At 41.1% G+C, this 2,382-nt stretch overlaps 1 non-coding gene across 1 annotated transcript; it reads right to left on the bottom strand.

Moving 5' to 3' along the window:
- Positions 1 to 1,429: 1,429 nt before the first annotated feature.
- On the bottom strand, positions 1,430 to 1,501 carry Trnav-uac (transfer RNA valine (anticodon UAC)). The gene has a single exon. It is a non-coding gene; the product is annotated as a tRNA-Val (tRNA).
- Positions 1,502 to 2,382: the final 881 nt, after the last annotated feature.

The following is a 2,382-nucleotide window of genomic DNA, read 5'->3' as shown; positions in this document are numbered from 1 at the left end:
GGGGGGGGCCAGGATGAGTTAACTATGAATAATACTTCCATCAATTGAATATGAAAGTATATTTTTTGTGTTCTCCTATCTGTAAGTGAATGACCAGGCTCTCATCTTCTTACCTGTAAGCAGAGAAGCCATGTTTCGGCCACCTAACACAAAAGGCACAATGTCTAATGTTTTAAGAGCAGAAGATTTAGTTTATAAATACAAAGGTCTCTATCTTCCATGAATAGTACTGTGTATATTGCATAATCGATTGTATTTAAATAAAGCTAATGGTGAAGATAGTGTTAAAGACGGAGAACGGCTGGCCCCTAAATCAATGTGTTACAGAGCTGTCCATAAGATCGTTTAAACCATCTTGGTATTCCGATTAGTGACGTGTGAATTGTTTCGAAATACTCTCAATGACCTTTCAAACTGTACTTAGTTCCTTTTCTTTTTTCATCAGAATCTCATCAGGTTTTTGTTTTTTTTTTTTTTCCTCCCAGTGAAGTATTCAAACTACATGAATGGATACATTTTACCTCATCTCAAAACTTCCTCTATTTACTGAAAACATAACCTAATAATTTGTATTAATACATAATTTATGAATTACGTGTTAATTTTTCATGCCCCATTGTTTGTAAAACTTTTAGTAATCTTTCAAATAGTAGAAATCAAAACAGAAAGGACTCTCATAAAGTCCTTTTCTCAAGTCAGTTGGATATTAAATGAACAATAACTTTAAAATGGCATTGAACAGCCCAGCAACATGGTGCATGCCTGTAATCCCAGCAGCTAGGGAGGCTGAGACAGGAGGATCTTGAGTTCAGAGCCAGCCTCAGCAATTTAGCGAGGCACTAAACAACTCAGTGAGACCCTGTCTCTAAATAAAATACAAAATAGGGCTGGGGGGAGGGGGGATAGTAGAGGATAGGAAAGATAGCAGAATTAAAAAAAGAAAAGAAAATAGGGCTGGGAGTGTGGCTCAGTGGTTGAGTGCCCCTGAGTTCAATCCCCAGTACCAAAAAAAAGGCATTGAAAAGGAACGTATATTCTGTAAAACAGTAAATTTTAAAAGTTTTTAAATAATTTGCTAAAATGGTGACAAGAGCATAGTTGAGGAATCCTTTTTTTTTTTTTGTACTGAGTGTCAAACCCAGAGGCACTTAACCACTGAGCCACATCCCCAGCCCCCCTTTTCATTTTTGAGAAAGGGTCTCACTATGTTGCTGAGGCTGGCCTGAGACTTGTGATCCTCCTGCCTCACCCTCCTGAGTTGCTAGAATTATAGACATGTGCCACTAGGAATCTATTTTAAACTGGTGTTGCTGCTTTTCCAAGCCTGGATATCAATAGGGTGACAGATGTCACAGCCAGATCAATCACCCTCACATCCAGTGTCACTGCTTTTTCAGAAGCAGTCCCCTCCCCTGGCCTTTTTTTTTTTTGCTGCTGGGGATTGAACCCAGGGCCTCTTGCATGTAAGGCAAGCACTCTACCAACTGAGCTACGTCCCAGCCCCAGAAGCAGCTCTTAAAGCTGGCACATGGTACACGATGCCAAGCTGTGTGTTCTACTACTTTTTGAGATTTTGAAATATGCTCAAAACAAAATTATATAGAAAAAAAAATTGAGGAATCGTTATTATTTTTATTCTGGAGACTTGCAATCATTTTGAAATTTTTACCAAATACATCCCAGAATTTTTAAAACTAAAGTCAACTTTAGAAAAGTAAGGGAACATCATGTGAATGCACAGAAGGAAGACAGCCAAAGACCAGCTGAGGCTGGAGAGGCAGAGAGGCCAGGGCGGCTCCTCCCCCATACACACACACACACTTCCGTGGAAGCAGGACTTCTTGGACTATAGCCTCCAGCGCAGTGAGAGAGGACATCTCTGTTGTTGTAAGCCACCTGGTTTGTGGTCCTTTGTTACGGCAGCCCAGAAAACAAATATGGAAATCATTACGACATCAAGATTGGGATTGAGGGACTAGTATTTATGGAGAACCTATGATGAGCCAGGTGCAGTGACACACACCTGTAATCCTAGCTGCTCAGGAGCCTGAGGCAGGAGGATCGCAAGTTCAAGTCCAGCCTCAGCAACTCAGCAAGATCCCATCTCAAAATAAAAAATAAAAAGGGTTGGGGATATGGCTCAGTGGTAGAGTATCCCTGGGTTCAATTCCCAGTACCATGACAGAAAAAAAGAAAAAGAGAGAGAGAGAGAGAAACTCTGATGTTCAGGCTCCTTGTTAGACACTTTACCTGTTCTATTAAATTCTGCCAACCACGGGAAGAAACACTGCACAGATGAGCAGTGGAAGCTCAGAAGCTGATATGCTAAAGTCCCCTTGGCTGCAAAGGGCTGAGGCCACAGCTCTGCTCCTAAAACCCACG

The sequence above is a fragment of the Marmota monax genome, unplaced genomic scaffold (genome assembly GCF_021218885.2).
Source record: "Marmota monax isolate L192 unplaced genomic scaffold, Marmota_monax_Labrador192_F-V1.1 WCK01_AAM20220418_F8-fsc00039, whole genome shotgun sequence".
Lineage (NCBI taxonomy): Eukaryota > Metazoa > Chordata > Mammalia > Rodentia > Sciuridae > Marmota > Marmota monax.
This window is presented reverse-complemented; position numbering and strand designations above follow the sequence as displayed.